Source organism: Mirounga leonina, unplaced genomic scaffold (assembly GCF_011800145.1).
Source record: "Mirounga leonina isolate KUSES-001 unplaced genomic scaffold, KU_Mleo_1.0 Mir_92, whole genome shotgun sequence".
Taxonomy (NCBI): domain Eukaryota; kingdom Metazoa; phylum Chordata; class Mammalia; order Carnivora; family Phocidae; genus Mirounga; species Mirounga leonina.
In genome coordinates, this window is record NW_023270852.1 from 7,850,982 (window position 1) to 7,864,199 (window position 13,218).

Below are 13,218 nucleotides of genomic sequence, written 5' to 3' on the forward strand. Positions count from 1 at the left end.
CCTCAAACCAAGGAACTAGCAGGTGCAAGGGCCTGGGAATTATTTGGCAATTTTAATGTTTTAGATACTGAGAATATGAGTCTTCTCTCCATCCCCCCCACCCTCACTGACGAGAACCCAACAGCAAGTACAGTGTAAGATGGGAAGATTTTGTTTAATTTCTGGAAGTTAAAAGAATTGGTAGGAAATAAGCAGGAGTCAGGAAGAAAGTAAACGTGAATTGAAGCCCAAATTGTAGCCCATGCCTACTGAGAAGCTTTTCTGTAACGAAGGTGAATTCTAGGATTTGATTTAGTTTTGTTGATTCAGTGACATTATTAACTAGCAAGGAATCCACCCTAAGTCACTCTTCCTTGCTTAATGCATCCCTTTATTTATAACTAAATGTTTCTTGAAGTAGAAAACAGCCACTTTGGGACGCCTGAGTGGCTCATTTGGTTAAGCATCTGCCTTCAGCTCAGGTCATGATCCAAGGGTCCTGGGATCAAGCCCCACGTCGTCGGGCTCTCTGCTCAGCAGGGATCCTGCTTCTCTCTCTCCCTCTGCTGCTCCACCTGCTTGTGTTCTCTCTCTCTCTCTCAAATAAATAAATAAATAAAATCTTAAAAAAAAAAAAAACAGCCACTTTGCTCTCTGTATTTATGCTCAACAGAGATCTTATAGTATATGACTTTCTTATATTTGTGGTAAACTCCTTTTAACCATGCACCAAGGCAATAAAAATAGTTTTCATGTGATTATGTCTTTGGAAATCTGGCACAAAATGTGATTTCACTTAGTGAGTCTGGTGTGGCAGCTGTAAATTGCCACATTCCAGCATAATGCTTCAATATTGTATTTTCAGTGTGGCTGAGTTGCTGGTTTTTTCTGGCTTTGACTGCATTTTCCACAGAGAAGCTGGCACTCAGACAAATCCCCTGAGACATCCTCACAAAGAGGTGCTGACAGATCTCTGTCGCTCAGAGGATCTAACTGGGCAGCGTTCCATCCAGACAGGCTGGGCATGAGCATGGGTGTCTGTGTCTGCTGGCCTATGGGAGGGGCTTCTCATTTTGTCTCGCCAACAGTCAAAAGACATAGAGAGCCCCTTGGGATGGGAGTTCTGCCTTGGGGCCAACATGCTCTGGTATGAAGGCACTAGACCAGTTTAATAGGGCAAAGAGTCTTATGCAAGGAAGCCCAAAGTAATGTTGCAGGCTAGAGAATCAAATTTCTCTCCACAGTATATGCACCCATTGTATGCAAAACTAAATCAAATGGCATATGCACCCACAGTATAATACCAATTAATAAATAATTGGTAGAGAGTGCTCAGCACTCTCCTTGATGCTTGTGATGTATGGATGAATACCTAATTCAAGAAACTCACCCTAACTTGGTTGGGGAAATAGCCTGTAGCTGCCAAACCTTTTTTGTCACCCCACCCCAACCCTAAGACTGCTTATAACTCATTCAGTGGATTTTCAACTAGTTTTTATCAAGTATTTCAGTGCCAGGCACTGTGGTCTGCCTAAGAGGTGCAGAAATGAACAAGACAGATTTTTCTAGGATTAGTATCATACACACAGAAGTGTTATAAAGGTTATCTTCAGGGACTAGAATTAGATTGAGATATGGACAAGGACCCTTAATTTTTCCTTTTGAACTGTATCATTTGAACTTTTTGTGACAAGCTTTTGGCCATGATACTTTTCTGTATCTCAACAAAAATCTTCTGAGCCTCTATTTGTGCCACTCTTCTGAGCTCTGAGAACACAGCAATGAATGAAGCAGAATAAGTCCCCTGTCCTTGCGAAACTTCATTCCAACCGGGAAAGCAACACAACACAAAACAAAACAAAACAAAATCCACACAAACATGCCACACAATATAGTGATGATTGATGACGTCTTATGGAAAAAAAATACTTTTTAGAAATAAAAATTTATTCTGATATGTTCAGATACTCTTGACTCTTTAGAGGCCTGGATTCTTTACTGGCTTAGGCAAATGGCACTGAGGGAAATGGGCCAGAGGGCCAAGCCTCGAAGCCTAGAACCATTTGGACTCATTCTGCACTCTCTCCACCCAGCACAAATGAAAAGGCAGTCTGAGCTGCCTGCATTCTTTGGGCAGAATAGTGATGTCAGTTCAGAGAGTTTGACCTGTCTGGTTGCTCTTGACGGGAGCCCAGGCCTTTCCCCACCCAGTTTGGGGACAGAACTCACTGCTGTGCCAGTATTCGAAGGTGCTGACCCTGCCTACCTCACATTCATTGTCTGCTTCTTCTTTCCAGCTTCACCAGCTGGTTTCCAGGGAGCTGATCCCACTGGCTTCTGGCTTGCCCTATCTGACAGCTGCCTGAACACTGGGACTTAAAAATTAGTTCTAAATGCCTGAGTCTAGTCACCACATTCCAATCTATTTTTAGGACTCCTTCTTTGGGCTCCCTGAGAAACCACTCTTCTTTTTGTTTCTAAACTGCTTCCATTCCCAGTTCAGACTGAGGTCTCCTCACCTGGTAATGCAAAGCTTGAGGGGTTCGAGTTCCTGCTCACAGCCAAGGAGAAGATGCTGTTTTCACTAAATTCCTCTAGCCAAAGAAGAGGTAAGACTTGATATGATAGCAAGTTTTTTTAAAATTAAATTAAATTAATTAATTAATTAATTTTTAAAGATTTTATTTATTTATTTGACAGAGAGAGATGGAACACAAGCAGGGGGAGTGGGAGAGGGAGAAGCAAGCTTCCCGCTGAGCAGGGAGCCCAAAGTGGGGCTCGATCCCAGGAGCCTGGGATCATGACGTGAGCCGAAGGCCAGATGCTTAACCACTGAGCCACCCAGGCGCCCCGATATAATAGTAAGTTAAAGAAACACAGCCAAAATTGTATGCACACTGACATTACAAACATTTAAAAATCATTTTTATTTCCAGCGTGAAAGTAAAACAAGCTTATTGCAAAAGCTTTGGAAAAATACAGACAAATAATTTATGCTTTAATAGATTTTTTTTTTTGATCTGTTCTCATGCTCAGAAGTTTGTTGTTATTAGTTAAATATATTATTCATGCACACAGGACAAAACTGAAATATTAAATTTCACTGTTCCCTGCCATCCGGTTCTTTTCCCTGAAGGGAACTGTTCATAATATTCTTTTTTTTTTTTTTTTTTAAGATTTTATTTATTTATTTGACGGAGAGAGACACAGCAAGAGAGGGAATACAAGCAGGGGGAGTAGAAGAGGGAGAAGCAGGCTTCCCGCCTAGCAGGGAGCCCCGATGCAGGGCTCGATCCCAGGACCTGGAATCATGACCTGATCCGAAGGCAGACGCTTAACAACTGAGCCACCCAGGTGCCCCCATTATATTCTTTTATAATCCTTTTATTTCTGTAAAATCTGTAGTAATGTTCTACTTTCTTCCCTTATTTTAGTAATTTTATACTAAAAATTTTTTAGTATATATATAAATTTTATACTCACTCTATACTTCAGTCGACCTAGGTAAAGTTGGTCAATTTTGTTGATCTTTTTAAAGAACCAGCTTTTGGGGGCACCTGGGTGGCTCAGTTGGTTAAGCGTCTGCCTTCGGCTCAGGTCATGATCCCCGGATCCTGGGATCGAGCCCCACATCAGTCTCCCTGCTCGGCGGGAAGCCTGCTTCTCCCTCTCCCACTCCCTCTGCTTGTGTTCCTGCTCTCGCGCTCTCGCTCTGTCAAATAAATAAATAAAATCTTAAAAAAACAAAAAAAGAACCAGCTTTTGTTTTTGTTGATTTTCCTTATATTGTTTTCCTGTTATCTATTGTTTCTGTCCCCACTCCATTATTCTCTCCCTACTACTAGCTGTGGGTTCAGTTTGCTCTTCTTTTTCTAGTTCCTTAAGTTAAGGTGTAGAATTAGGTTATTAATTTACTCTGCCACTTTTTTTTTTTAAAGATTTTATTTATTTATTTGACAGAGAGAGACACAGCGAGAGAGGGAACATAAGCAGGGGGAGTGGGAGAGGGAGAAGCAGGCTTCCGCTGAGCAGGGAGCCTGATGCAGGGCTCCATCCCAGGACCCTGGGATTATGACCTGAGCCAAAGGCAGACACTTAATGACTGAGCCAGCCAGGCACCCCTTTCTGCCACTCTTTCTAATATATATATGTATATATTATTTTTACTTTATTAAAATAATTATCCTATAGTGCGGCGCCTGGCTGGCTCAGTTGGTAGAGCGTGCGACTCTTTATCTCACTCAGGGTTGTGAGTTTGAGCCCCCACATTGGGCATGGAGCCTACTTAAAACTAAAAAAAAAAAAAAAAATTATCCTACAGTATAATTGAGTTTTTGCAGTGTTGTTCTATGAATTTTAACAAAGATACAGATTCACATAACCAACGTCACAATCAGGATCTACTTGTTTTGTTAATTACTGACAGATGAGTGATGAAATCTTCAACTATAATTGTGATTTGTATTTATTTCTTTCAGAATTGTTACCAGCAGTTGTTGATATGATAGGTAAAGTTACTTTTTCCTTTTGTAGTTAATCATATTTTATTATATCTTGAGACTATATATTCTATTTTCATCAAAATTTTAATTTATTCATTTTTATTGATATAATTTCATAATTTCATATTTTATCCAATGAGCAATATGGTCTGTTAATATCATTATTTATTTTGCAGCTCACATTATACCCGAATTCATCATTGGAGCTCCTTCAAGCTTGCTCTTAAATCCTTTTACTATGTCCCTGTCATTCTTTGAGCACTTCCTTGCTTCTTGCACAAGATGTTACAGTCTTCTCTTGTATTTTTTCATGCCCCAACCTTGTAATCAGCCATTTCTCCAAGAATATTACTTAGAACCAAGATCTTGACACTAAGTAAATTTGTTTTTGGGGTGTCATTGCCCCCTGGCTCTTTTATTTTTTATTTTATCTTTTTTTAAAGTAAACTCTATTCCAGCATGGGGCTTAAACTCACGACCCCAAGATCAAAAATCGTATGCTCTACCAACTGAGCCAGTCAGGCACTCTTGCAACCAGACCTTTTTAGTGGTCATACTCATTTACATTTATATTCATTCCTACATTGATCCATCATCTATTGATCTATCCATCTATAATCTATTTTTGTTTTGAAAACCATGATTTCACACTGATACTTCCAATTTCAATCCAACATTATGGGTTTCATTCCACTTTTCTTCCTTTCCATGTTTCTAACTCTACTGGTGGTAAGAAAATCCAGGCTTCGGGTGCCTGGGTGGCTCAGTCGGTTAAGCATCTGCCTTTGGCTCAGGTCATGATCCCAGAGTCCCAGAATCAAGTCCCACGTTGGGCTCCCTGCTCAGCGGGAGTCTGCTTCTCCCTCTGCCCTTCACTCTGTTCATGCTTTCTCTTGCTCTCTCTCACTTTCAAATAAATAAATAAAATCTTTTAAAAAAGAAAGAAAATCCAGGCTTCTATGATCCCTAATATTGTCACTTTTTTTTCTTTTTCTACCCATCTACTAGTTTGTAACCAATCTCTTATTCTGTACCCCTCTCTCTCCTGTGTGGATGCCCACCTCATCTCACTTGAACTCCAACCAACACCTTGTACTAGGTCATCCTGCATGGATGCACTTTCACTCAGTTTTGCCTCTGACTCCTGCCTGGTACCAGGCTAGTGCCATCATTGCCTCCTGTGGGGAAACTCTCCTCATCCTCCTTTGGCTTTGAAAACCTGCTTTGAGCTGCCCCTTCTGGGGGATACACTTGTTACCTGATGAGCAGAGTTAATATAGCAGGCCTGAGACTGCTATCCTTAAAAGAGCCTGCTTGCAAGGTTGGCCCATGGCTAGTGTCTGGTAAGCTGGATTTCAGGAGGGTTTCACCATTCCCATACTGATAAGGGTGGCTCACTATGTACAAACCGTTTGTATAAATGGCATGGTTTATACTGAACAACTGCTTTCCTTGTGCTTATCTGGAATCCTGGGTAGGCATAGAGTGCCTATGTGACCAACTTCCGCAAAAACTTTGGGCACTGAGTCTCTAATAAGCTTCCCTGGTAGACATTTCATACACGTTGTCACAATTTGTTGCTGTAAGAATTAAGCATGTTCTCTATGATTCCACTGGGAGAGAGAACTCTCAGAAGCTTGTGCCTAGTTTCCTTTGGGCTTGGCCCCATGTGCCTGTCCCTTTGCTGATTTTGGTTCATATCATTTTGCTGTAATAAATCCTAGCCATGAGTATGACTGTGCTGAGTCCTTCTAGTTAATCATTGAAAATGGGGGTGGTCTTTGGGACCTCTGACACACCTGGCTTGGGCTCTGAAACACCACAGTGGGCTGCCTTTCTGTAAAGACACTCTCTTCACTTGCCTGGGTTTTAAACCTCTATGCCAAACCAGCTTCCTCATTCTGTCTGGGCTCTGACACCCTCTGCCAGTCCACCCCACTTCAAGGACACTGTCCTCATACCACTTGTTTCTAGTGATTTCAGCTATTGTGATTATAGCTGCTGTGAATATTTGTGTTAAAGTATTTTTATGGACATTTATTTTCAGTTCTGATGGGTGAATACCTAAGAGTGTCATTGAGGGGTCATAAGGTAGGTATTTATTTAGTTTTATAAGAATTGCCTAAACTTTTTCTAAAGTGGTTGTACCATTGAACACTCTCACCAATAATGTATGATTGCCAATTACCTTCTAAAAATTATATAATGGGGAAAAAGTTCTTTTCTAGTTACCTGTGTTTACCATTAGGGGCACTCTCCACTCCTCTGTAGATCTGCGTTCCCTTCTGCCATCATTTTCCTTCAACATTTATGTTCCAAGTCAGCTGATGACAAATCTTAATAGTTTTCGTTTATCTGAAATATCCTCATTTTACCTTTATATTTTAAGATATTTCCACTGGATTTAAAATTTCAGTCCACAGTTTTGTTTTTATTTTCTTTAAGCATTTTATTTTTTTATTATTTTTTAAAGATTTTATTTATTTGACAGAGAGAGAGACAACGAGAGAGGGAACACAAGCAGGAGGAGTGGGAGAAGGAGAAGCCGGCTTCCCACCTAGCAGGGAGCCTGATGTGGGACTTGATCTCAGGAGCCTGGGATCATGACCTGAGCCGAAGGCAGACGCTTAACAACTGAGCCACCCAGTCGCTCTTCTTTAAGCACTTTAAAGAAATTTGTTCCATTTTCTTCTTACTTGCATTATGTTTTATGTTTTATAAGAAGCCCATGTTAATTTTTATGCTGTTCCCCTGAATGAAATGTGTCTTTTCCCCCAACCCCCCTCTGGCAGATTTTCTGTTTATCTTTGGCTGTATCAATATGATACACCTGTGTTTTTCTTTGTGTTTATTCCATTGGAGTTCAATGAACTTTTTGATCTTTGGGGTTATTTTTTTCAACAAATCTATACAAATTTTGGCCATTATTTCTTAAAGTACTTCAGATCTTATTTTTTTCTTCTTTCTTTCAAAAGTTCTAATTAGGCTTATGTTAGACTCAGCCTTTTTCTTTCTGTGCTATAGTTTGAAGAGATTCTTTTGCCCTGTCTTTAAGGTCACTGTTTTTTTCTTGTATGGTGTCTGAGCTGATGTTAAATCAATCTAATGATTTTTTTCATATCAGATATTGCATTTTTTAGTTCCAGAATTTTTATTTTGCTCTGTTTTATGGGTTACATTTCTTAATTGATATTTCTCATTTGTTTCCTTATTATGCTCATGGTTTCCTTTAAGTCCTTGAACATTTAATGATAGCTTTTAAAAGGAGTCATTTCTGGGTCTGTATTTTTTTGGGGGTCTCTATTGATTAATTTTTCTTCTGATTATGGGTCACCTTTTCCTGTTTTGACTATCTAGTAATTTTATTTATTTATTTGAAATTTTTATTTTATTTTTTATTATTTTTAAAAGATTTTATTTATCCATTTGACAGAGAGAGACACAGCGAGAGAGGGAACACAAGCAGGGGGAGTGGGAGAGGGAGAAGCAGTCTTCCCGCCGAGCAGAGAGCCTGATGTGGGGCTCGATCCCAGGACCCTGGGATTGTGACCTGAGCCGAAGGCAGACGCTTAACGACTGAGCCACCCAGGCGCCCCTATCTAAAAAATTTTTAAAAAAATATATATTTAGGCAGCACCTGGGTGGCTCAGTCGTTGAGCGTCTGCCTTCAGCTCACGTCATGATCCCGGGGTCCTGGGATCGAGCCCTGCATTGGGCTCCCTGCTGGGCGGGAAGCCTGCTTCTCCCTCTCCCACTCCCCCTGCCTGTGTTCCCTCTCTCGCTGTGTCTCTGTCAAATAAATAAAATCTTTAAAAAAAATATATATGTATATATATTTATTTATTTGAGAGAGAGTATGAACAGGGGAAGGGGCAGAGGAGAGGGAGAGAGAATCTCAAGCAGACTCCCCATTGAGTGTGGGACCTGCTGTGGGGCTCCATCTCATAACTCTGAGATCATGACCTGAGCCGAAATCAAGAGTTAGAAGCTTAACAGACTGAGCCACCCAGGCACCTGAATGTTTAGTAATTTTAGATTATAGGCTGAACATGGTGGATTCCATGCTATAGAATTTGATTTTATTTATTTAGTAAATATATTTTTTCAAGATTTATTTATCTTAGAGAGAGGGAGAGAGAGATTGGAGGAAGGGGCAGAGGGAGAAAGAGAGAATCTTCAAGCAGACTCTGTGCTGAGTGTGGAGCCAGACTCGGGGTTCTATCCCAGGACCCTGAAATCATGACCTGAAACGAAATTGAAAGTCAGTGGCTTAAAGGATTGAGCCAGCCAGGCGCTCCTATCTTCTTTTAAAATTAATTTAATATAATTTGTTTGTCATAAAGAGACAGAGAGCGAGCACAAGCAAGGGGAGCGGCAGGCAGAGGGAGAAGCAGGCTCCCCGACGAACAAGGAGCCTGATGCGGGACTTGATCCAAGGACCTGGGATCATGACCTGAATCAAAGGCAGATGCTAAACCAACTGAGCCACCCAGGTGTCCCAGAGCATGTGACTCTTGACCTCAGGGTCATGAGTTCAAGCCCCACTTTGGGCAAGAAGCCTACTTAAAAAAACAAAAACAAACAACTCAGTAAACTCTATGTTGTTTATTATTGTTTTGTACAGATTTTCTTTTGGGTGTGTGACAAAGTGCTATATTCTAAGGGTTGCACGAGGGTAAAATCAGAGGCTTCCCTGTTGGTTATACTAAGCAAGGTCTTTTTGCTCAAGGTAACAAAAACATTTTTTCTATTTTATCTTCCAGTATTTTCATAGTTTTGTTCATTAAATTCAAAGCTTTAAAATCGTTTGATAGGGGCACCTGGGTGGCTCAGTCAGTTGTGTCCAACTCTTGGTTTTGGCTCAGGTCATGAGCTCAGGGTTGTGAGCTCTAGCTCTGTGTCGGACTCTGCACTCACCGAGGAGTCTGCTTGGGATTCTCTCCCTCTGCTGCTCCCCAACCCTGCTTATGCACACACTCTTTCTCTCTAAAGTAAATAAATAAATCTTAAAAAAAATAAAATTATTTGATAATTAATTTTGTATATAGTATGACAGGTATCTGACTTTTAAAAAATTGGTTAAATATCCCAGTACCATTTGTTGAATAAACTCTCTCTCTTTTAAGATTTTTTAAGTAATCTCCACACCCAATGCAGGGGTCAAACTTACAACCCTAAGATCAAGAGTCTCAGGGTCCCCTGAGTGATGTGCCCCTGAGTAATCTTTTTTTTTTCTGACTTAAAATGCTTCCTTTAGCATATACTAATCCTTGTAATTATGTTTATTTGATCTCATTTATTTACTTTTTTCCTGCCCCCGTATACCCTTGTTTTAATTACTATAGCTTTATAATATTTTTTATATCTGCTGGTGCAGGTCTACCATCTTCAGTCTTTCTTTTTTCAAAAAAGTATCAATATTTTCACCATCAGACTTTGTTTAATCTCTCCTGAGCAACAGACTTGTACATTTAATTATCTAGTGATAATTGGAGAGTTTTCATGTATCTCAAAAGCATTCATTGTGTAAAAACATATTGAAAAAGGCACTGTGCTGGATCACCAAAGGGTGGTCATAGTCCAGTGGCAGATAAGTAAACAATTAGAAAATATGGGGCGCCTGGGTGGCTCAGATGGTTAAGCGTCTGCCTTCGGCTCAGGTCATGATCCCAGGGTCCCGGGATCGAGTCCCGCATCGGGCTCCCTGCTCTGCGGGGAGTCTGCTTCTCCCTCTGCCTCTCTCTCTCTCTCTGTCACGAATAAATAAATAAAATCTAAAAGAAAAAAAAAGAAAATAATTAGATAATTGCTAAAATAGAGGAAGTCCAGGAGAGGAAGTACCTATCAGGACTGGTATCCTTAGAGAAACTCTTCAAAGATAAGCAGTAATTGATCATAGGGAAACACTGGGGAGAAGACATTTAAGGCAGAGGGATAACTTATGCAAGGGCACAGTAGCACAAATGAATATGGTATGTTCAGGATACATGTAGTTCAGAATGGTTTTTTATTCACTGATGTGTTTATTCATGTTGGATTCCGAGTCAGCTAGACCATTTGAGCTTGTTTCAGATCATGAATGGCTTCAAGATTACCTCTTAGAGACTACTCTAGCAGTAATATGGAAAATAGCTTAGAGGCAAATGAGAAGAGGTATCATGAGATCTCAAAGAAGTGGGTAAGGAGATGGAGATCTGACTAGACCAAGAGTCTGACTGGATGTGAGTGTGAAAGACAAGGAGGAATTCATTCATTCATTCATTCATTCATTCATTCAACAAGTGGAGGGGTGTCTGGGTGGTTCAATCAGTTAAGTGTCTGACTCTTGATTTCGGCTCAGGTCACAACCTCAGGGTTGTGAGACTGCACCCCATGTCAGGCTGGATTTGGAGCCTGTTGAAGATTCTTTCTTCTTCTCCCTCTGCCCCTCCCCCACCCCCTCCCTCCCTCTCTCAAAAACAAAACAAAACAAAACAAAAACAAAAAACAAGTTGAATTTAATGAATGTAAACTGAGAATTCTTGGGTTTCTGGCTTGAGCAAAAGGGGAGCTGATGGTATCATCTCCCAAGATTGTGAATATAGAGAGTGGATAAAGTTTGGGAGGTGAGATATTGATTTCAGATTTGGATGTTCTGAGTTTGAAGTGTTTGTGTGTGCTACGCCCTGGTATAAATAAGCTTTATATGTATCATTCTGGTGTTAGAGATAAACATTTATTTGTCTTCTATGCATGCATTAGTGGTTGCTGAAGTCATGGCCAAGACTGCCTAGAAAAAGTTTGTAGACTGAGAAGAGAGTGACTATCTTGGGGGAAATAACCAGCATTTAAGAGGTGGGAAAAAGAATTACCTCCCAGAGTCTACTAAATAGAGTTGTCATGGAAACCGTGAAGGAGGAAACAGTTAATGTATTAAGCAATGCAGAGAGGTGGCAAATGACTAAAAACTAACCATTGAATCCAGTGAAAAGAAACCCACTGGTGACCATTAATGAGAGCAGTTTTAGCTGAGAAAAGGTGGAAGAAGTCAGGAAGTGAGAAAATTTAGATAGAGGGTATCCAAAACAAAATTCAGCACCTTTCCTTCCAATCTGACTCCTCCTCCTCTAGTCTCTTAGGCACAAATATTCCCCTCAGCCTCCTAAATCAGAAACTCTCTAAACACTAGTCTCTTCCCTCTTACTTAGTATCCTTGTCTAATTAGGGCATGACCCTAGGTTCTACTTCCTTAACATTTCTAATATTCCAGAAGGATAAATCCCAAATATCATGATTATCTATGGATGACAGTATATGATTTTTGTTTTTCTGATAGCTTGCTTTTTGATTTTTCTGGAATGACTATGTATTTACTAATGTAATCATAATAAAAGTTTAAAAGTCGTTTTTCTCATACATCATCTTATATCTGATGTCAGATCTTTGTTTCCTGTCCATTACCCTGGGTCAGGCCAGGTTTATAATAATTTCTTACCTTCCTTCTGCTACAGGGGCACTCCTCAATTCTATCACTGAGAAGTCAGAATAAATTTTGTAAATACAAATCCTAGTATGTCCCTCTCCAGTCAATGACCAGATATCTTTGAGGATTAAGTTCAAACTTCTAGCATTTTGTGACAAGTCCTTTGTCTTATCTCCCTCATCTCATTTCTTTCCATTCTCATACTCTTTGTTTCCATTTTTTTTTTTTAAGATTTTATTTATTTATTTGACAGAGAGAGACAGAGTGAGAGAGGGAACACAAGCAGTGGGAGAGGCAGAAGCAGGCTTCCTGCGGAGCAGGGAGCCTGATGCAGGGCTCAATCCCAGGACCCTGGGATCATGACCTGAGCCGAAGACAGACGCTTAACGACTGAGCCACCCAGGCGCCCCTCCACTTCTTTTTCTTTTTCTTTTTTTTTTTAAAGATTTTTTATTTATTTATTTGAGAGAGAGAGAATGAGAGACAGAGAGCATGAGAGGGAGGAGGGTCAGAGGGAGAAGCAGACTCCCCGCTGAGCAGGGAGCCCGATGCGGGACTTGATCCCGGGACTCCAGGATCATGACCTGAGCCGAAGGCAGTCGCTTAACCAACTGAGCCACCCAGGCGCCCCCCTCCACTTATTTTTCAAAGATTAGCAGTAGCTTCTAGGCTTTGCAAAGGTTTCCTTCCCCTTTGTTAATTCCTACTCATCCTTTAAATCAGCTTAATAATCATTCTACCTAGGAGACCTTCACGCAACCCACTCTAATTTAGATACCCCTCTCTATTGCTATTGCATTCTATGTACCTCTCAGTCAGTGTTATCATATTGTATTAATGAGGTTGTTCATCTTTTCCTAATTTGTTGGCTATTTAATTTTTTCTTCTGTGAACTGACTATTCATATCCTTTATTCATTTTTCTGTTGAGTTGTGCTTTTCTTATTGATTTGTAGTAATTCTTTAAAAATTTTTTAAAAATTAATTAATCTCTGGACCCAACGTGGGGCTGGAACTCATGATCCCAAAATCAAGAGTCATATACATACTCTACCAACTGAGTCAGCCAGAAGCCCAGTTTGTAGTAATTCTTATATATGTGGCAATATCTTTACTGTCTATTCCTAGGTTTGGAAGGTTTTTTGTTGTTGTTGTTGTTGTTATACTTACTTTTTTTTTTTTTAATGTAGTAAAATATATCAAATGTTTAAATGTACTTTTGTTTTACTGAAGACTTTCTCTATCCTGGTGGGGTGTCTGGCTGGCTCAGTTGGTG

The 13,218-nt window shown here is 40.2% G+C and overlaps 1 protein-coding gene across 3 annotated transcripts in view; it reads left to right on the forward strand.

Annotated features, from left to right (window-relative positions):
- Positions 1 to 2,208: 2,208 nt before the first annotated feature.
- Positions 2,209 to 13,218, forward strand: part of TMEM41B (transmembrane protein 41B) — a 38,627-nt gene continuing 27,617 nt past the window's right edge. Inside the window, exons 1-2 of one of the 3 annotated variants that reach the window (XM_034995601.1) lie at positions 2,209 to 2,228; positions 2,478 to 2,588. The gene's annotated coding sequence lies outside the window, so the exon portion shown is untranslated. Of the gene's footprint in view, positions 2,229 to 2,323; positions 2,589 to 4,289; positions 4,488 to 13,218 lie in introns of those variants that run through there. The other 2 variants (XM_034995606.1, XM_034995602.1) reach the window with 2 other exon arrangements.